Genomic DNA, 22,239 nt, shown 5'->3' on the forward strand with positions numbered 1-22,239 from the left:
GTTTAGCAACCTCAAATCTATCTTTTATTTCATTCCATGCAATTGTATTATTCCGGAAAGTTTAGAATTATGTTTTCCCATCCTATCAGAATTTCAGTAGGCTTTCATTCCAACCAATGAAAAGGAAAACATAGTATTGACCAATCTGGTGTCTTCAAATTCTCATCAGTTGATGACATACAGCTGCAGCTTGTTTCAGCAGAAAGCTGCAGTTAAACTGTGTTTGTTGGATGAGTTGGAACTAAAACCTGCACCTTTGTGGAATTGTTTGGACACTAGATTTTGATTATAGATGTTTTGTTTCATATTCAAGTTTGTTTATTGAAAAGGAAGACATTTAGAGGATATGTTTGCCAATACTTTTCCACCAGCAGAGGAAGGAATCAAACTGCAAGGAAGTGCTTAGTATTAAAAGACTCTTTTCTTCCCCCCCCGCACATTGTGCAAAGTTTGGAGAAGCACATGGCAAGAAATGTTTGGATGTAACTTTGCTGCCTCACCTGCACATGGACAACAACTGGTAGGAAATAACAAATACAATTTTCAAAATGGTTGATGTATTTTCCATATCTGCTTGGTTAAATTTGAAAAAGTAGTATGCAAGTTAAGTTGGACAAATTTGATTATGATGGGCTAAACTCATCTTTATAGTGACTGAATATCATAATGCATTTGTACAAGATGATGCCTTCTGAAGAAAGTAATTTTAATTTTATTGTTTCTTACATGGCATGTTTTAAAGGTTTCATTTACCATGAACAAAAATGTTTTCCATCACGCTGTTTTATTGGATTGTTAAAAACTTCCTGTTTTTTTTAATCACCCAGTACTTTAAATACAACTTTAGTCAAATTTAATGTGGTGATACCTGAAATTAATCATTTTAAATGAACTTCTTTTCAAACATTGTTTAAAAAAACCTAATTCCAACTCATCTTATTCCGTTTTTGTAATTGTCTGCACTCAAATGAACGTCCACAAACACTGTTTACATAACAAAATGGGCAAAATGTAAAACTGTCACTTTGAAAGTTGAAATTATACCTCATATAAAATAACAGTTTTCCTTCTCCTTCCCTAATATCACAATATATTACAAATAATTATGTAGCAAAATAATTTATTGGGTACAACTGTCAGAAGGTGCTACTAACTGGGACATCTATGTAGGCACACTAAATAAACTTTTAGTCATATCATAAGCACATATGGACATTTAAAGTTTTGTGCAATGCCGCCACTTGTATTATACTTGAGTTTTTAATTTTATTTTAATTTTTTTAGCAAAGAATCTATATTGCCCAAAGGACACAGGACCATAATAGTACTTTGCATTATGAAAGAGAAGTCTTGGGTGCCAAATTCATAAAGCATCACTAACACTATTAAAGCAGGTCTTTTTTTAATGTGCATATAAACATTAAAGGAAAAATAAGTTACACAAAATTCTCTCATGCTACTGTTTAACATCATATGCAGCATGGTAGAATAATTTAAGCATCAAAAGGTCTTTTCTTTAAGTTTCTGACTTCAGGTAGAGAAACTTTGGACATCCCTACTCTCAGAATATATATAAATAGATGAAAACACTTACATATGGTGAGTCTTAAAGGTTCCCTGGCCTCTGCTTGTAGATCACCTACATATAAAGTAAAATATGTAATGCACGACATGTGGCACTTGACTTTCCAAAGTGTCAGTGGAAGGCCATTGTGGACTGGACTGTAGTGACCAAAGAATGCTGCAGCACCAATCAATGTCAAAGCAACGCTGTGCTGTCAGGAGCACTCGGTGCACTTGGCTGAACACATTATGGCTCCTAAGTCGCGGGTGAGCCGCCCGCTTTTGATCTCGCTCGCAGAAGCAGCGCATGCTTTTCTTGTCCCCTTTTGTTGCTTAAACGTGTAAGTGCCAGTGTGTGTTCTAAGTCTTCCCTGGCCTGCGACGTCATGGCTGTTCACATGGTGGATGACCGTCACGGGATTAGGCCTCTACAATAACAATGGGAACTGGCATCAGTGGGGGAAATGTCATATATAATGTATATAAAATATGTGGAATTTTACCGTGTTAACTCTCTAGTTTGAAGGAATCTCAGTGAAATAATGGGTTTAATATTTGGTTTTCTGTGTAGCCCCGTTAACGATAGGAGCTGTGGATAATGTTAATAGAAATATTTGAATAAGTCAATCTATTCTCTTATCTTGGTGGAAGATTGGTGGTCTGAATGGAAAAAAAAGGGTGTCTTTCCCAAAGTGCTACTTTTACTTTAAGGAAAGATTAGGATTCTGATCTTCAGAATTAGTAGTTTTGCTGGTGGCAAGAGGAGATTTATGAGGAGGTCATAGAAATAGTTGAATATTGGCAGCATTTCCATTTTTGGCTTTGTGCTTAGATTTCCATTATGTTTTATAAAGCCCCCAGAGGTGCATCCACTGTGGTGAAAATGCATGTAAAGAAAAAGACTTTGGAGATCATTTATCTGTCATGATGATTGAGGTTGTTTGGCTTTTGAGGCACATTTAGAACTGCTTTCATATGCTTCTACAGCTCTTTTATTGGATATATAGGAAATTATATTTTTAGGCTATGTAGTAGGCCCTCGGCCTTCTCCTGGTGGGATTGCCTGTCTACTTACTTCCGAAAGAGGGAAGCAGAGGCCAGCTCAAACACTGGTTAGTCATACATACCTCAGCCTGTAAATATCCTGAAAGATCCACTAGACAAGTATTAGTGCAGTATTTTCCTCCATCGAAAGAGGGCAGTAGGGCCACACAGAAGATGCTTGAACCATTTTGCAAGAGAGAAAACTGTTATATAATAAAATAATCAGAAGAGCCATGCAAAAAGTCACCAAGGAATTTGTGGAAGGTCACTAGTTTTTAAATTCAAATCTTACCAAGCAATACATATTTTTTTAATTTTAAAACAATATCCATATTCATTTTACTCTTAATTCTCTAATTTGAAGGAATGAAATTTTAAGTGTGATATTTGGTTTCCCGTGTATTCCCATATATTTTTATTTTTTCATCATCTTGAGTGTTAAGCAAATGCTTTGTGTGCACAATTCCTCTCCAATGTCTTCTCAGGTGAACGATTCAAAGTGATCAGCATTGCCTTCAGATCTGAAAGTAATTAAAGTGAAAGCTCCCACTGCATCATCATTAGGGCCAAGCTAACTAACTGTCCAGTGTGTACATGTTGTTTTTAAAGACTGTTTAATTTAAATAGGTCCTGTGGTGGAAGTTATTTTCCCCATCCAAACATCAGCTCAAAAAGGCTATGGTCTGAAACCTGTGCTACTTTGTTCGGTTGTCATTAAGGGTTAGAAGATTAATAAAACGATGCACAAATTTATACTTTAGAGAAATCAAACACATGCTGAGAAGCTTCTTGTAGTACTTGCATTCAGCTCGGGATGAATTTTGGCTTTTGATTCCGTGTTAGGGAAACTCACCAAATCCTTAAAGTTTGTCCTCTGCCGTTTGAAGACTCCATTCTTAGCTCCTCCCACATTTTCGCTTGAGTTGAGGTCTGGGGATTTATGCGGATTGGCCATGTCCTGAATGTAAAACCGCTCCTTCATGGTGAGAAAATGGCTTTCAATCTGAGATTTAACAGTATGCGTTCCCTTGACTGTTTCCACTCGTTCGCTTGACAAAAATGTTGTCTTTTACTTTGGAATAATGCTGCCAATTTTTTTTGTCACTTTCTCAGCAGTCCCTTTGCTGCAGCTTGCGTAACTTGCTATGAAAAGGAACACAAAGGACATGTTGGCTGTGGGAGTGTGCAAAATCATTTTGGTTCTCAACACGCAGCTTGTTCACAAGTGGTATTTTAGTGCATGTTCAAAGGTGACAATCATTCTCCAAGCAGTTAACAGGAGCTTGTCTCTCGTAACAGAGCAAAAGGGGATCTCTTGGATTTCGTTCTGCAAATTGCAATGCACATACAAAGGATGAGCGCCACTTAGTTGAACAAAATCCTTTGTCAGCCCCAAATAGCTTTTCCTCTGTCTCTTCCCCTGCAAAAAAACCAAAAAAACATTACACTCCTTTCATTTCATTCCATTAAAGGCCCATGTGACTCAGCAATCTCATTCTTAGCATCTTTTTAAAGAACTTTCAGTCTTGCCTATTCTGGTTAAGTGGTAGGAAAGGGATTTATTGCATAGAAAAGTTGTCTATCTGGGGCTATAATCGCCTGCATGGTGAAAATCTACATGGACTCGCTACCCTTAAATTATAATTGCTGAAGGGAAAAAAATAACAAGAGTTTGAGCGAACCAGTGGCTATAGATAACCTAGATTTTTTTATTTATTATTATTTTTATTTTGGATGTTCATAGGATTATGTAATGTCCCCTTCTGTACTTTTTTTAATGACCAATTTCAACTACTGGTAAAAGTTAGCTTCCATAGCAATACACGTGCTGTCATTTGGAACGCAAATCAACCCTCGCAGCTTGTGAAATATAGAAATTCATCCAATATGTATCTAAATTGAAATAGAGCGAGGCAAGGTATACGTTGGCGCTCTGAAGCTTTAGCAGAGATGCGAGCAGCCGGTTTGTTCGGAGCCCTTTCTAATTAGACTTGGTCCTGCCACCATTGCTCCTCATCTCAATGCAAAGACCAACAACACCTGTCCTCCAGCCCGCGAGCATTTTCTCCCTAATGAGCATTCGTGCACACACACCATTTCGACTTTTTTCATCGTGAAGTAAGGACAGTTTTTTTTTTTTTGAACAGATGTTGGATAACGCCTGCCTCCAGCGCACCGAGCATGACAACACTCTCGCACACATAAAACAAAAAAGCTAATTACTAATGTTTTGAAGTCACTTTTTAGGATGCTATCATGCAAAATCCTCAGCCTGTTTTGTTTCATCATTTGAGTTTTTTTGTGTAATACATACTTTATATGTGACGTGTTCTAGAATAAAAGTAGCCAAAATGTATACCGTATGGCAACTATGATGATGTGATTGTAAAGACAACCCAATAGTCAGATTCCCATTTATTATATTATGTTGGCTGTGCTCTGTAATTATGCCGACGTAAAACTAAAGTCTCCCAAGTTGTGCTTTTGGTGCATTTGTGCAAGCTGTTTGATCCATTCTCTGTAAAAATTCAGAAAATATGTCAGGATTATGTAAAGGTGGTCTCTTTGAGGAGCTAAGGTCTAAAGCAACCGACACTTGTATATCCCTTTTGGTTACGTTGCGTTTCACAAATTTGCATCTCCAAAAACATGGATATTAACAATAATGGTCTTCTGCATTACTGTTTAATGGATGTGAACGAAGTAAATGATTTAAGAGGCTCCTCCATCAAAGCCTTGCAAATGCTTTGAACTGAGAGTTGCAATTGTGAAACGTGAACATCGGGGAAATGAGTCCAACATTGGTGGCTCAGATTTGAAAGGGGCTATAGGTCACATTGTCAGTCGGAAAAATTGTGGTTTTAGGAAAAAAGCAGTTTTTTTTTCTCCCCACAAAAACCTGTTATTTGAAAATTGATGTGCTAAGTTTTTCTCAGCACTGCTTTTGTCACATTCCTTGTATTTCTTTTCCTTATTAGCATTCCTTAGTGTATCACTATATTGAATCTTAGCTGAATTTAACTGAAAACAAGCAGTTTTATGATCCACTGATTCCACATAATGCTTTTAATTCCAAGTTTTGACTGCCATATTTTCCCAGAAGAAGCTTTACGCACATTATAATAAAAAGAAAACAATTTCCTGACTCGATTATTTAAAAACGCAGGCTAACCTAAATGTGCCCGTATGGCCACATCGCTATTCGCCATACATGAGTATGATGATTTATTCACTTGTCTGCCAAATACACATACATTTACAGCAAATGTACAGGCATTGCAGCGTGGGTTAAACACTAGTTAAGGAGGTCAATATGAATATTTCATAAGCATTTTTTCATTGTTTAAAAGGCGCAATAAGATGTTACACACTTCTAATACATTCTCGGCACGAGTCAGTAAAAAAGTAACTATTCCCTATGAAATGTTCCTGCATATTTGCTAATTGCTATTTTTTGGATTGTTGCTGTCTGTCTTCCTTACAGATAAATGTTCCTCTTTTTTGCTGGTCTTTTGAATTATTTATGTCATCATTATACCTACTTTAATTCTATTTACACTTTTTAAATTGGGTTTTGGCTATCGCTGTTTTCTTCTGCTGTATTTATGACGGTTTAGCAATATTGCAGTGATGGCAATTACTTGATGGAATGACACTATAACTCACCTGGAGTCATTTTAATGACAAAACATCATATTGTTTGCTGAAAACTGGGTCCGAAAATATTGTAGGAAAAAAATGAAGAGCTGCAGACTGACTGACATTTAAATTTATTTCCATAGACAAACTGCTGCAGTGGATGGGAACTTCCCTTTGTAATTTTGTCACGCATTGGACAAAGTGAGACCAAAAAAACAAACAAACTGACACCCGCAGTCACTTTATATGCTAATAGTTTGTGTGGTGTTAGTTATTTGGGCCTATGTTAGGCTCATTTATTAGAGCCAATTAAAAGGTAGAGGTGTGTTCAAGGGCACGGACACATTGCCTAACGATGTGTAAAAGCTCTCTTCTGAGCAAAATTTGAACTGGTGAAGAATATGAAACACTGCACTCGGCGACTACTGTTTTAAAGTAAGCCGCCACGGTCTCCGGTTAAGAAAATCAATACAATATAATACAAAGAAGATGAATTATACGCAATTACACAGTCTTGGCTTCAAGTCTTTCCTTGACAATGAAAATACAAGCTGTGCCCAGTGGCCATAAAGTGAGGAGTCATTGAGATGTATGGCAGCGTTTGTTGTGTGAGCGCGTGGGACGGTCCACTGAGTAGCACTCGGGGCGAGAGTCACGACATTATCCATGCATTTACAGCATGGCCGACAAGTTTATCTCGGCAAGTTGATATAACGCCAGGGAGGAGGCACCGTGAATCTGTTATCTCCGCAGTGGACGTTGGAATGCAGGGGGCACGTCGCCGTTCGTTGGTGTTCGGAAGCACATGGCGGCTTCCGTCCCGAGACCGCAAGGTCGTGTTTAAAGTTGGATTGAAAAGGCTGCTCTTTTCCAAGCGCCTTCAGTTGGAGCGCCAAGACGCGCAGTGCTTCAATGTCAAGCCTGCTTCGTGCAATGAAAAAAAAAATGTTGCCTTTTGTGGAAAGTTGAATGTTGCGTCAGTGTTTACCTTCTCTCTTATTCATCCTGCAGAGGAAAAACTTCTGAAGGTTTTATTTCCTCCTGGAGAAAGGGTGTTCGTGTGTTTTGTTTAGTTTGAGCAAGGACAGTTTTTGATATGACTGATGTGGGTGTCTGTTCAGGGTTTAATCTGAGGGGGCACGAGAGCTACGTTGGGACATTTATTTCTTCTGTAAATAAGAGTAAGAAATATGTGAAAAGTTGTTTAGAGTTATGATCAAGTGGAACAGTAACTTTGGGTACTATAATGAGACTGAAACAAATAGAAAATTCAGTTTCACCATAAATATAACATAAAACTACCCATTTAAAAAAGCGCAATTTGTGTAAAATGAAAAACGTAGCATAAAATGATTGTTAATGCTCACAAAGGACAATATTCAATTGACTTGACCATGTGTCTAACCGTGTCTAACCTCTGACTATTGCTGTTTTAATGAACTCAAAATAATACTTGGGCCAATGATAAGGCATTACAAACTATTAAGATCAAAATTTGGGTTTATTTGAGAACTATGAAATAAATGAAGCATTAATTTCAATCACATAAAATAGCAAATACAGAAAATTAAAGCAATTAGTTTTTTAACCAGTGTGAAAACATATCAATAACAATTGTGGCTATGTTTTAAAACATTGGTTAGTGACTTGATGCATTTAAGAACTTTAAATATTTTTTCTGAACTTCTATTGGCACACCTTTTCCCACATTTCACCTGTCAGTTGTATGTTTATGCAAGTTGGTTGGAGAGTAGAAAGATGAAAAATGTGTTTGCTTCCACCAATAGATAATAACTTGTGTTGGTTTTGCACCTTTATATACATGTGGTCCAAATTATGTTTATTGCTAAAATTACATGTTTGTGTTTAAGCGTGTATTTGATTAATAATTTAGTATTCTGGTTTGTTGGCCCAGGGTGCAACATTAGCCATGACCACCTCAGTTAGGGTGCTATTAAACTTTAATATCCCATAATTGCTGTATGTTCAACGCAAAGACTTGTTTCTGAAAACATGCTTTATTCTGGAAATTCCTTTTATAGTCCCGCAATTACAGTTTCTTTTTAATGGAGAGACCCGCAGAGTTATTTTAGAACTGAGCACAACTTCTCTTATCTCTTTTATTCTTCTTTAGCAGTGTCAACATGGACATTGATTTGTGGTCTAAATGACCTTGTGCTGTGTCATTACTGTTTTGGTGTTCCCAACAGTCTAGTTCGTCAGTTTCCAAAGCCAACTCAAATAAAGAAAACATCTGGAGCCACTCGAATGGAGATCACATTTTGTCTCCTTCTGTCAATTGATTGGATTGAACATCAGTGTCTCCATGACGTGCATGCTGAGAGTATTTGTTGCTAGGTTACCAGACCATCTTATCCCCACGAATATGCGGTGACTGCAGGAATGGCAAAGCCCGCTGCAGCGCTGCGTGTCCATTTATGAAAAGTCAAACTGGGAGTTGTAAATACTTTTTGCATTGGGAAAGGATGTTTTCAAAGAGAAATGCACAGAACAAATAGAAAAGCACTTCCTGTCACACTTGCACAAGGCATTAAGTTACCTGGCAAATTTATTTGAAAGGTTATTCTTACTATTCTTGGAATAAAAGATTTAAAAATGAAGTTGGATTGTGGAACTAACTACACACTTTTGTATTCATGTTTCTGCTGTTGATCAACTTAGCATAGCTAGGCAGTGCGCATTTGGATAAGTCAGTTTTCGTACAGTGTGTGCTTGATTCCGATGTGGTTTAAGCAACAATCCATCAAAGACTGAATCAGTTTGTAGCTTGTAGGCATCGAACCGTACCTTATCAGCTTGGATAAAGGCAAACATTCTTTCTGTTCAAGTGGAAAATCTCCTTCTTGGTAAATATACTTTTTTTTCAATGGTGAGATTAACCTTTTAGATAAGTTGTACACCCTGTTTAGAATCTTTATATGGGTGCATATTTATTTCATTTCAAGGTTGCAGTAAACACTGTTTTATAGGCTCTAAAGTCTAAACGCTAGTAGCAGCAACATTTTATATAAACAACCTTTACATCATGACCACATTAAGTTTGTTTCAAAATATATCACGTTTGAAAATTGCCAAAACGACTACCCACGTAATACGTAGCTATAAATATATATTTTTTTCAGGGACTTTAAATCTAAATCACATCAGGCGCAGTGCCACTGTTCCTCAGATGTGGAACTTCAAAACCAACCCTTATGAAAAATAAAAGGAACTCCAGGATAGGCACAATTTACTTTCGTATGAGACAAGTTAAAAGGGCAATCTTGACTTTTTTTAATTTGATGTTTGTATGCTTGCCACATTAAAGTCTGGATGAATATCTTAGTAGTAAAAGGTTAAGTTTAAGAAAAAAAATCTCTTTCTAGTTGTGGAATTGCTGTTTGTGTGTGCATATCTTGTAGCAAGGGCTCAAGGCCAAGGCAGCAGCAGGAATGGGAGGGCAGACTGGTTCAAGTTTCGGCGCCTGGAGATTTCTCCCAAACACATCTGTCAAAATTGGCACACAAGGCAACCTTATTAACGTCAGAGCCCACACTCATCCGTATGGAGACCTCGGCGCATTCAATGTTTTTACATCTCGTGAGGTTAAAATAAAGCCCCCCCTTAAAATAAAGTTAAAGCCATGAAATTTTCTGAGGCTTCAGCTGTTTGTGTGAAGAAGAAAAAACATTCATTAGAATATTAGGAGTATCTTGAACTCAACTCAGTTTGCTTCATGATACTAGCAGACTTTTAAAAGGAATCCTCTTGTTTTTCTTTAATTAGAAATGATAAATTATGTAAAAACCCCAGGTTCACCCTGCAGTTTGCCCACCAGGAGAAGGTGGGAGTGGAAAATGCCCTTATGTAACTATTAGACACATTCTATTCCTACATGAGTAGAGCTGAGAGAGCAATTTTCTTTCTTTTTGATTTTCAAAGTGTTCATCACTGTCCGGCTCCAGCACCTCCATCTGAGGAATGGGCATGGACCTCCTTTCAGAGAGACCTTGAGGTAACAGCTACTCAGTTTTGTCACAAAAAAAGCCAACAAAGCACCAGACCGCACCAGATAGGCGATGCATTTTCTTCTTAAAGCGTGGCACTGAAGTTAGGTTGATGCAAAAAATGGTTTGTTAGTTGTTAAATCCTCATTTTATCAGTGTGATATAGGACAGCTGCAATCCTTGTTGGACTTGGTGTAAGTGTGTCGTGGGAGGTGTGCATATAAGGTTCGCTGGTAATGAATACTTTCAGGAGAAAGGCGGGTAAATCGGTGTACATTTTGAAGGTGAACTTAAGCATACAGTAATGGTGAAAGAAATTTTCATGATTTTGCCTGTAGGCAATTATGCCGCCCTTAGCAATCCTCCACCACTCTAGCAAGTCCAACTGTTTGGCAAATTATTTTCTGCTCCAAAGCTGTTTATTTACAAGTCGTGAGGCAGTAGACAAGCCCCCCCCCCCATTCTTGCAATTGCATAAACATCAAATAGACCCAGAAGAATTTTGTGTGAATTACAATCATGTCAAGGTGGACTTCGTGTTTATCTCCTACTGCTGTAAAAAAGGTCTGGAATCAGATTGTTGATACATTTCTCTTAGTTCGCCCCCAGCAACAAGTAGCGCACATTACAAGCCGTGTGATAAATCGGCAATGTTAAGGCTCCTGCTAGCACCATCAGTAAGCCTCAGGGTTGCTGTGTTGTTGCATTTTCAATTGGGGCGAGAACAGATTTCTCCTCAACTGAATCCTAATACAGTGGTCAGCTGTATAATACAATGTTAACTAAGTTTAGCCCGAATTTCACAAGAGTAAACGAATCAACTGAATGGCTGCTTGTTAAAAAACCCTAAATAAAACACTGCAAATCTCCCAAATGAATGATTACTGAATAGAAACTTAAAAATGTTAATTTCCATTTTTTTGGGGCCACTCCACATTTCCATTTTGGCTTGATTGGCTTTTTTTCTGCTAATAAAATATAATTTTAAAGTTCATTAAAAAATGCAGATGGATCTGTTTACTAACTACTAAGCCAGTGACTTTGCATCTTTGCATCTTTGTCACATTCCCCTAGCCATGACCAGTAGATGGAAGCAGAGCAGCATAGACCAAAAGGGCTCATTTGTTAGATTTTCCTTTTTTTTTCTTTTTCTATCCTTTTTTTTCTTACATGATGTGGCACAGAGGCACTTCCCTGCCTTCTCTTTTCCTTTGAGAAGGGAGACGGAGCCTTTTAAGTCTTCAATCGGGGCCCCTCTTAAAAGCAGACTTGGCGCGTCGCTTACAGAGGGGGACCCTTGCTTCAGTTTCTTTCAACAGTAACAGATTTTACACACATGCCACTCGGACACAGAAGTAGGATCGCGCCATTTGAGAGGAGAGTTGAGGCATTTGGACGTTGAAGTCTGAGAAATGCCAGGGAAAAACGTCAGCATGACTTAAGGATTCTTCACAAGTAGCCCCCCCGAACTGGCTGTGATCCGACATTGAACCAGCGTTGGTAAAGCCTCGATGCAGATACGCGCTCGTTCACGTGCTGCATCAGTCACTCTAATTAATGCTCAGCTGTATGAAGCCGGGGATTAGATCAGGCCAGGGAAATCAATGGCTTCACAGCTTCAAAAGTGGAGGGAGAGCAATATGGAAATGATGGGCCTGGGTGAGGATCCGGAATGAAAGCCAAAATGTTTCAAGGTAGAGCGTGTCAGCCGCGTGCGATATGCTATTCCGCCATTTCCGAAGGTGCTATCCGAGGTAGCGAGGACCGGGAAGACTGCTTCTCGTCCATGGGATCGCTTAGACCGTGACATTCGCAGCGAAGGCAAGATGGACACTTTGAAGTATTGAGTTAGTGCAGTCTCAGCAGCACGGGGGGCTCAGTCTTCCTCCCGGTTTTCCCAAAAGACTCGACCTTTTGGAGAACCTGTGGGAAAGCTTCACGGCTTCAATGCTGGTCTTCTTGCGCTCAGGGTTACTGATGGATCATCAACATCACAGCTTGTTTTCTGCTATCAATACAGCAATTAAGATCCCTGATATCTTAATTCCATTTCCCCCAGCTTGTGTAAAACATGCACTTAGTCATCTCTGATTTGAGGCGGATTAAAATGTAAATTCAATTGTCTGTGGACTTCTCGGAATAATTATCAGCTCAAGCGGCATAGCGATAATTTCTAGAAACAGTCCCTTGTGTTCAAAGCCATTAAAAGCCGGTGCTAACATGTAATGACCACTCTACATTATTCAGTCTCCAATTGAACGAGTATCGAGTACCTTTTTGTCACTGCCACACTTCGGAACAGTTTACGGTACATCCCATATAAATCATTCCTGGTGTTATTGGACGGGATTGGCACCTCCACTTTTCCATATATAACAGTCCAAGTTTCAGTTACTACAGGTGTTTACCATATTTTCACGACTATAAGGGGCACTTAAAAGTCTTAAATTTTCTCCAAAATAGACAGGGCGCCTTATAATCCAGTGTGCTTTATATATGGAAAACAAATTAGTGTCATTCATTGAGGGTGTGCCTTATAATGCGGTGCGCCTTATAGTCTTGAAAATATGGTAATTGTTACATTAGACACAGTATATGCCATTGATTGTCACTTTGAATAACCGATCTGTCTGATTTACTACGCTGCCATGTATGTACTGTGGTGAGAATGTAAATCACTGACGGCACTCATTTGTCATTTTCAAGCATACCTGTAGAAAGAGGTACGATTGTAAAGGGCAAATAGAACATAAATTGTATTTTCACTGACAAGGCAGCAGGACTTAATATCAAAATACAAGCCAAGTCTGCCTCAACTAAGACTTGTTACTCATCCTCCCCCTAAATACTTAGTTTTACTAATTCAAATATATATTTCCATCTACCCTTTCTTTAATTTGATTTATTTAGTTTTTTTTCTAATACTAAAATCTACTGTACTAACATGGTAACCTTAAAACTGCCTTTGCATAGTTTGAGAATTGACTTTGTGCTCTGCTTGCCAACAAAGTCACCCACTGTTGGAACCAAAAGTGTGACAAAGTGAGGACTCAATTGTACCCGACAAAAGGCCATTACAAAAACACTAGGCTTTTATGAAGAACCCAGATTTTAGAATTTAAATTTTCTTCCAATACCTTTTTTTTTAATGGGACGCTTATCTGAGTTTTAGCTATCAGAACCCTTTAGAGTTGCAAGGACAAATACTGTTTAAAGTAAACAAACTCCTGTTGGTTATTCCTACGTGGCTGAATGCCACCCTCCTCCCTGAGCCAAATATTCATTACTGCCAACTTCATTTTCCCGAAGACACCCCCGAGAGTGAACACTGTGTTGCTCTGCTTGCTAAGCACCATCTTGACACTTCTTTTTTTAGTTTTCATTGAACGCAATTCTCTGCATACAGCATGACCCCTCAGGACGTGAGTCGAAGGCAAAGTATCATGCTGGAACCACAACAAAGATTTGCATTAATATTGCACCGTTGCATGCAAATGATGCACATTTGCAAAGCAGGAAGTTGCTGCGGAAGACTAAGTTGATTTCAGGTAGCTGGCAGTGAAAGAAAAGGGCTCTGGCAACAATGTTTACGAGAATAGTACAAGCCTCTAGAGCTTTTTATTTTTCCAAAATGTAGATGAGCTGAATGTGCAGATTACCCAGCACGAAAATACCTCAGATTTCCCATATCAGCATTCAGCACAGCATTTCTTATGCCTTTTGATGTTGGGACAACTGATTTTTTTTCCACAGTGTGTTGTATTTGTACTCTTTTTGTGAGACCTGCCTAATATTGTAACTGCAATATTTATGGTGATTCAAATTTATGCATCTTCTTGTTGGAGTTTTATCATTTTAAATGGTGACAAGGAGCAAAACATGGACTGCTGGTCGAAATAAAGTGGTGAGGGCATGAAATTGAAATACAAAGATGCTGTTATTTTTTGGGAAATGGAAGAAAACAACCAGGAATGTGATATAAATCTTGTAATAACTATAACTTTCACGTTTGAAAATTATTTCTTTAAGTATTCCTGATTATTTTACTGATTTAATTTGTAATTGCCCCTTTTAATAAACCGCCTAAATGTACTTTTCAACATATTGGCATTTACCTAAATGTTGCAACAAAGACCTTGTGCAAGTTTTGAAAGCAAAAGATGGTAGCCGTCAAAGAAAAAGTATTTAAACCAGCAAATGAAAAAAGGTGATGCACGACAGGCTGAGAGTGCTGAAAATGAAAATGGCAAGTGATGGAGATGCATATAAAGAGGCAACTCTCTTAAAGTAGAGGAGGATAATGGACAAGGGACACGTATAGGTAAATATCTGTTCCTGAAGCATGAAAGGCTGGCATTAGTAGAACATTGAAACGGTCTAGTCAAAGGCAGCCCACGTCTGAATTCTGTGCTCCCTCGTACGTGTTCCAGTTAAGTGCCATTGTAGTGTGGGCGTACACTTTTTTTAAATTTCTTGATGCCGGGGGCAAAGTACTTTTTTAAATTTATTTTTTTATTATTATTTTAAAGCCAAACTACATGTGGATGTAGCCTTAGACAACCCAACCTACCCGTGGGTGGTCATGTTATTTCTTTTACCGAAGATAGAAACTACAGCACTAAAGGCTTTTGCTGTATTATCTCCTCGAATCTGTCACCACAAGCTTTCAATCTCTTGGACTAAATCAATAGATCACATCCAGTCTGACAGAGAAACAGTGATTCAAGTCAGATCCTCTTTCTTCAATACTGTGTGCTTTTGATAACTGTTGCAGGACTCGTTTATTTACAAATTAAATGCTTCCCTACTGCAAGATTTCAGACAAACCTTCAAAATGAAGACAACATTCAAAAATACTGGCGTGTGCATATTAGGTATTCAGCTTTTTTGTGTCTATTCAAGAGTCACTAAGAATTGCAAATGCTCACTCCAAGTAGATATGTTGTGATACGGATGATTTCTATGGTATAGCTTTGATAAACGTCCAAAGGCATAAAGTCATTAAGATGGCGAAAGTGTGATAGAAAATGGCTAGCGTGTTAAGTCGGGCCTTAACCTTTCCATCATCCAGTTGTCAGGGTTCAAATGAAACGTCACATTAGTGGATACCACATGGGATTTGAAATCTATTTCCTAAAGTGAAATGAATGACTCTTCTTGCAAAAATCTAACGGAATTGTCCTGAGGCAGATGTTGTCAAATTTTATTATGGCAGAGGTATGTCGTCTCTTGAGCAGTCACTAAGGAATATAGTTGGACTTCACAAGATGTCCCTGGAAAGCAAATAGATGGAAGTTTCAGTGGCTGAGTTTGTTACCTGATTTCAACCCAGTAGAGCATGTTTTCCACTTGGTGCAGATAAAAATAAAGACAACAGCAGCCCGGAGTCAAATTATGTAACATTATAAAATACTCTGTGTAAGAAAATTGCTTAGACCAGTTGCCCCCAGACCCCCCATCTGCTCCTCTGAGGATCACCTCATTAATTAAAACGTTCCGTACAGAGGAAAGAACATTTTTGATTGGCGGTGGAGAGAAAAGGCCAATTCCTCAACTGTCCCACACGTCTTTTTCTGCTCCTCGTCTTTCACTCTCCGTCGGGTTTAAAGTACTTAACCTGCTTTGTGACTGCAAAGCACGAGGTTAACGCTGCAGCAGCACAGCACGTCCAACTGTGTCAATCAGTCATCAAGTTAATGAACTTTGCCGGCGAGCTCTCCGACGGCGGATGTCAAATTGGATTTAAGCGTCTTATAAAATTGATCCGGCATCACCATGGCCAACCTTTTGTTGTGTAGTCTATAGTCTTTCCTTCGTTGCTATTACACTTCTGAGGTAAATTACAGTCCAAAAAGCTCAGTTCTTGTCAGTTTCAAAATTAATTCTGCATTTTGTTGTTGGCTAATCTGAGAAATCTTTTTAGATGTTGAAGAATTGTTCATATGTTTTGGGAAAAATTCAAACATTGCCTACCATAATGCGCTGCATGTTTTGTCGGACAAATGTTTACCCTTCTACCTATACTATATACGTTTCAACATGATACAAACACCTATGTAAAAAGTCTTTTCGCAACATGTTCGAAAATTCCCAACATGCACGTGGCGTTGAGCGAGCGAGCTCTATCTGCATATTCCCACGTGCAATGCCCAACCATCACGTGAGTCGGCATGTGAGGCGGGTTGGCGCAATGCAAATGCTTCACTCTTGAAGTCGCGGGCTCGTCCGCCATGGGGAGATGAATTTAAATGTGTGAAAGGGAATTTTCAAGAGTGCAATGTCCCTGATTCACCTCGTTTTTTACTGGGACCCCAATAACCCCTCTCCTCTAAAGTGCTCTCTCATGCGCATTGCTCTGAGAGGGAACATGCTTGTCAGCCTACAAAAATAGACAGCCGTCCCTGGAGAATGTGTTGTAGCTGACAAGACCCCGTTTACGTCAGTTTCTCATCTATCTTCTCCATGAGTTTATTTTTTTTCTCCTGCCGCATCCTTAAACCCCTCCCAACTTTTTCCAAATTTCTTTGACACTAATTGCATGATAGCGTGATATGAAGGAATGCTTTTGACACCCTTGACTGAACTGATTGCGCGAGGCTGGACAGCGCCTATTAGCAGCTGACACCTTATGAAACTACATGTGGTTGGATTTAGATGCCATTGGGATAAAGTCTTTTAGCTTTTGATTGGTAAGTTTGTGATTGAAGTCTCCTCGGGGGATACTTTATGTACTTTGATAGATTGAACTTCACTGAGTCACAACATGATGATTATTTATGTATTTTTTATATACACCAGCAATAGAAAACAGTTTTAATCCTGTTCCGCTGTTCTCTAGAAGTAATCGGAAGTAATGCGATGGAAGGTAGGCCTTTTTTATCTGTTTACTTTTATTTTTGAAGTTTCATTTGAGTTCTTTTTATTCCACAATTTTAATAGTCATGGATCTGTGCGAGTCCTAACAATTTATTTTTGAGTACTCTTTTAGAAGTTTGAATCATTTTTGTCTGGAACTTTGAAGGTCAGCTATTTGATTTGGTCAAGAAGCATATGACATATGAATCAAACAATGATTAAGTATTTCTACTATTATTGATTATCCATTTTCTAAAGAGCTTGTTGTTTGCCTGTCTCAGTGCCCTTACACCCTTCACAAATTGAAACGCATGGTCTACTTAGCTACTGGACAGGCACCATTGAAAATGTACAGAGGTTCTACCATTCTACAGTGGTCAGAGGGAGTCGCTCCTTTCAGCAGAGTTTCTTTTTTTGGTGCAGTCACCTGTGGCAGCAGGCACACTACATCTCGGCGCCTTAATCTGATTTGACTGCATTCCTCCAGCCTCCACCGGCTGCCAACGGCCCTCGGAGTGATTCTGTTGTCAGGCACAGAGTAATGAAAACGCATAAACTTCTCATTACCTGCCAGTGGACCCGAGCAGCTGTAGTATATTTACTCACATGAGCACACGTGCGCACACACCAAGCAGTAGTGAGTGGGGAGAAGGCTCCCAGATGAAGAGCGAGCGCTTTTCGATGGAGGGCATCAAACAGTGACACTTCAACACAGACATCGGTGTGTGATGCAGACATTCAAAGTAGCCTTTTTCTGTCAGACAAGATTCTTTTTATTCGTGGTGTTCTGATTTCTCGTCTCAACCTGACCAGACTTGGAGAGTATGACAAGTGTTTTGGTGGAAATGGCGTGCAGCCAGGATTCTTTTTGTTTTTAAAAATGTACTAGGATATTAGTAGACAGGATTTCAACCACATTTTTTTCATGATAGCTCCTTCCTCTCAAATTGCAACTTTGATTTAAAGCGGATAATTACCAAACGTTGACATTTTACGCGGAATTTCAAAAAGCGTTTTTGTTTAACTCAAATATTTATAAAATAGGATTATCTCAAAGCTAGGTTTGAGGGTGAAACAATACAGTTCCCCTCATCTCTACATAAAACCTACTGTTTATTAACTTAGCAGCTGCCCAAAAGAACAATTTGTGCATTCAGTAAATTTGGCATATGACCACTTACATGACTTAAACTACGGAAACACTAGTTTCCTGCTCTTAAATGTTATTTCATAAATAATAAAAGCAAGTAAAAGTCCTCCTCCCACTGACCGTGTAACATACACGCTATGTACACACAAAGCGAAAGCCTTAGGCGTGCTGAATTTAAATTACCCGGCTGTCATCGGGCACTGATGGATGGTTCTTTCTCACTGCTGCTGTATATGATAGGCTGTTATTGGCCTCATTCAGAGAGGTAAGGCAGGCTGATTATGTTCCAACTCTGAGGTGCCAATTTTTGTCCCATACAGAGCCACAGCGCACTTGCAATTACTTGACATACTCGCTACATTTATCTCAACGTGTCCATTTATTTCAAAGCAATGACCAACAGGTTTTTTTTACAGGACATCTCAGATGAGATGGCTGTGTAAACTCAGAAAAAAAGGTTAGATTGGTTTGATTTTCACTCCTTGGTGTGGTGCTTTCACACCTGCACTGTTCCTGCGGTGCACTTTTTAGGCTGGTGTGAAACTGGACCCAACTGGAGATGTGGTCTTCGTTCACTTAGTGCAGTTGGCTAATTGTGGGCGTGGTTCGAACCAGTTCTGAAATCGCAAATTTACACGTAACAGTAATAAAAACATATGTGCTAATGCACAATTTAGTCTTGTTTCGACACGTTTCAATAGCTGTAATATTTTTTCCCATGGTAAATATAAAATATATCACACCTTAATTGTTCCTAGATGCAAACAACGACTGAGTCAACATCGTAAAACAATAAACAATTACTTATACAGGCTTTGAAGTCTTTAATTTTCAATGATCACTCTGGTCTTTCAGATGTTAACTGGGAAAGTAATACTTGTTGTAGTTGGTCTGCTGAGCCTTTTATTCTTTGACTTCTGGCTCTTGTGCAGCACCAGTGGAACAGTTTGATGTTAATTAACTTCAACAATCGTATTTTATCAGCAGTCGCTGTGTGAAACGGGCCACTGGAACTTTCCCACCCCAGAATTCCTTTTGAATTTAAACCATCTGTCTTCAGGCTTTAAAGCAAATTCAAGTTCACACTGGCACCATTCAGCACTACAATACCAACTACAAGAGTACACTGAGTACAACACTTTGGACATTTCATCAACTGAGATCGTTCAACAAACATTTTGGAAAAGATGGAACGTGGGGTAGAGTAATTGAATCCCCCTGCCTATTAAAAATGTGTTGGGAGAATTTAGTGTTGTCAAAATAAAAATGATGTGCTTGGCTTATTTATTATTTCCGAGCCATTCTGTGATCAAGTCCCAATTTGACCTTTTTTCCCCTCAATGTCAGCACGGATCTAATTCTGTAAATGTCTCAACGGGGGAGTGGTGAACAACTGTAGAGAAACTATAATCACTCAGACAGGCATGCAGAGTCACAGGAGAAGAAATGTGATGGACTGTCCAGTGTAATAAAAAGTTAGCAGACAATAACAGAATTAAAGTCACGCCAAGAACGACAAATGAAAAGCCCAAACTGACAACAGCACAGTAAAGGTCATCCAAAATGTCTGAGTTGATGCAGGATTTTTTATTCTTCAATGGGGAACAAAAGTGTGCCATTTTGTGAATGTAAGGCTCCGTTGTAAATTTTTCTGGGGCGTGTCTGGTTAGAGGACATTTTGAAAAGACAGTTCTGGCACTAGCCAGGTTTATAGCATCATTGTAAACCAAAGTCCATGCACAGAAAGCTACCAGCAGTGCACGTCGATGCCTCCTTCGGGGAGCGCCTCATTTAATTTATTCCTGCCCTTTAGTCTTTTGCTCTCCTACTTTCCTGATCATTACTTCTAATCAGCATATCAGCATCCCGCTTGGTCCTTTGCATGATCAAACTCTGGCTGCACTCCAGCTCTTTTTCCATCATCTATTGTTAAAGTGGTAGCAAAAAATAGGAGGTAATGACCCTTCTCTTTTCCAGTTTGTGGTCTTCTTGTTTCACCCCCTATTGTCCCATGTGCATCACCATCTGATGATGACGCCTTACATGATGGAACCTTTTCGTGGATGCTTAGTTCCAATCACCAGTGTCTATTTTACGTCATTCCCCCTCTTGCTCTCTTGAAGTTATCTCCATCCTGCAAAATGTTCATCATGACCTCAACCTAGACAAGTTATAAATCTTTATCTCACTCAAAAATTGTGCAAGGAATTTTCGTCAAAACTTCGTATTGGCCTAAACATTGTATGCATGATTTGAAAGTAATGTGGCACGTACAAATTGCGATTCATTTTTGTTGGCAGTCCTCTTAATTTCTCCCACTGATAAATGAAGAACTGGCTAAAACTCGTTTCCACCATATTGTATTAGTTTGGTTTTACTTCAAATATAGACTCAATTCTGCCCCCTCAGTTATTTGCTTAACCCAGTTGTGTTCAGCATTGCTATACTGTAATTACCACGCCTCCTAAATATCCCACGAGACTTAATTTTACTGTCGCTGCCAGTAATCAGTGAATTATTTAAAGCCTTCGCTGAGTGTGTAACATAACACAAACAGCACTGTTGAATTACTGTATGTCAATGTAATTATATAGAAATAATGTATTCGGGCTCATGTGTTTACTTGTGGCAGCCCCCGAGTCTCAGCGCAGTTGCGTGTAACTTTCTGTTTAATATACATGTGATTCTTTTTATAATTTAGCAACACTACTTGTATAAAAAAGCTATGTTTTTCACAAACCACCTGATCCCTATCCAATGGACATTACATCATGACTGTGGTCTAAGTAGCATGCGTCTAAATATATATTTTTGTTTTTCTTTTTTGTTTAGTTTTTTCTATACAACGTCCGCTTCTTTCTCCTAATAAATTAAACAATAGAAATAAGAACATCAAAATGTTCAGTCCTATAAGGACACTCAGTTTCCCAATTTTCCGTGTCTTTGCAGCTGAACAGGACTGGTAAAATCTTTTTTAAAAAAATCTGTCTGGTACTTATGTGCTTATACGAGGCAAGAACCATAGCAATGGAAACGGCTGAGTTAGCTCAAGACAGTGAGGCTTACTTAAAATAACTTAGACCAAGTTAAGATCAAGACTCTTGGGAGTCAAGATGGAGGAATAGATAGCCAATCCGCAACAACAGTGGATTCTGAGTACTTCATGGATGACCGAGCTCCTTAGCCCTTCTCTAAGAATCCAGGCCTCTAGCAGGAAAAAGTCATTATAGGTGCTTTCATCTGTGATCATGTTATTTCAGAGAAAAAAACACACACGCACACAAAAGCGTTTGACTGTAGGTGAGCCCAAGGACATGGGTTGACCAAATATCTGAGTTTCAACCTTTTTATTTGAGATCCAATCATAACAAACGTGTATTATTTCCACTTTTGTATACAGTGAGGATCGTTGGCTTTGGGGCGCAAACTCTTGTTAACAACAATGTTACCGCTTCGGATCAGCCAACTTTTGTTTAGTGTTGTCAGGCCTAATTTAGTGGCAAATTAATCTAGAAAATACAAATTACACCCAGTAAAACCCACCTACGCAGTGGCTTTGTCAACTCACAGGCACAAAGTCTGCATCATTTAAATGCTGACTCATCCACAATGGATGATTTAAACATTGAACACGGTTGAGGGCTCATGGATGCGGTAATTATTTTTTTTGCCTGCCTCTACGTCTCTGCTGATACCGTCTAATTGTGGCAGAAATGCGATGTGACGAAAACTATATGTGAAATTGTCGAAAATGACCAAAAAAAGCCCAGGCGGATATTTTTCATTTTTGATAAAAGCTGGGAATGTTGAGAAGATTTGTGGTGAAATGGATGGGAATCTTTCATGTGTGTCTTTTTTATTTTTCTGTGATGCATTGCTCAAAGTCTGTGCTATTATTATTTTTCATGGCTGTCAAGCTTTTATCAATGATTGCTTTTCATCTCAGTGGAGCTTCTTTAATGGAAGATTTTTTTTTTTGCA

The 22,239-nt window shown here is 38.8% G+C and overlaps 1 protein-coding gene across 3 annotated transcripts in view; it reads left to right on the forward strand.

Annotated features, from left to right (window-relative positions):
• Positions 1-193: 193 nt before the first annotated feature.
• Positions 194-22,239, forward strand: part of gabrb2b (gamma-aminobutyric acid type A receptor subunit beta2b) — a 225,016-nt gene continuing 202,970 nt past the window's right edge. For all 3 annotated transcript variants that reach the window (XM_077591974.1, XM_077591976.1, XM_077591975.1), the window contains exon 1: positions 194-520. The gene's annotated coding sequence lies outside the window, so the exon portion shown is untranslated. The remainder of the gene's footprint in view (positions 521-22,239) is intronic.

This window comes from Stigmatopora argus, chromosome 22 (genome assembly GCF_051989625.1).
Source record: "Stigmatopora argus isolate UIUO_Sarg chromosome 22, RoL_Sarg_1.0, whole genome shotgun sequence".
NCBI classification, from domain to species: domain Eukaryota; kingdom Metazoa; phylum Chordata; class Actinopteri; order Syngnathiformes; family Syngnathidae; genus Stigmatopora; species Stigmatopora argus.